The sequence below is a fragment of the Octopus bimaculoides genome, chromosome 16, assembly GCF_001194135.2.
Source record: "Octopus bimaculoides isolate UCB-OBI-ISO-001 chromosome 16, ASM119413v2, whole genome shotgun sequence".
Classification (NCBI taxonomy): Eukaryota; Metazoa; Mollusca; class Cephalopoda; order Octopoda; family Octopodidae; genus Octopus; species Octopus bimaculoides.
Window position 1 is genome coordinate 12,376,040 of NC_068996.1, and position 846 is coordinate 12,376,885.

The following is an 846-nucleotide window of genomic DNA, read 5'->3' on the forward strand; positions in this document are numbered from 1 at the left end:
GTTGTGTTGCTTGGCTGTTGTGTTGCTTGGTTGTTGTGTTGCTTGGCTGGCATCTTTCTTGCTGTTGCATTGCTTGGTTGTGTTGCTTGGTTGTTGTGTTGCTTGGCTGGTGTGTTGCTTGGCTGTTGTGTTGCTTGGCGGTTGTGTTGCTTAGCTATTGTGTTGCTTGGCTGGTGTGTTGCTTGACTGGTGTGTTGCTTGGTTGTTGTGTTGCTTCGCGGTTGTGTTGTTTAGCTGTTGTGTTGCTCGGTTGTTGCGTTGCTTAGCTATTGTGTTGCTTAGCTGTTGTGTTGCTTGGCTGTTGTGTTGCTTGACTGGTGTGTTGCTTGACTGGTGTGTTGCTTGGCTGGTGTGTTGCTTGGTTGTTGTGTTGCTTGGCTGGTGTGTTGCTTGGCTGTTGTGTTGCCTGGTTGTTGTGTTGCTTGGCGGTTGTGTTGTTTAGCTGTTGTGTTGCTTGGTTGTTGCGTTGCTTAGCTATTGTGTTGCTTAGCTGTTGTGTTGTTTAGCTGTTGTGTTGCTTGGTTGTTGCGTTGCTTAGCTATTGTGTTGCTTGGTTGTTGTGTTGCTTGGCTGTTGTGTTGCTTGGCTGCTGTGTTGCTTGGTTGTTGTGTTGCTTGGCTGTTGTGTTGCTTGGTTGTTGTGTTGCTTGGCTGTTGCGTTGCTTAGCTATTGTGTTGCTTGGTGTTTGTGTTGCTTGGCTGTTGCGTTGCTTGGTGTTTGTGTTGCTTAGCTGTTGTGTTGCTTGGCTGGTGTGTTGCTTGGCTGGTGTGTTGCTTGGTTGTTGTGTTGCTTGGCTGTTGCGTTGCTTAGCTATTGTGTTGCTTGGTGTTTGTGTTGCTTGGCTGT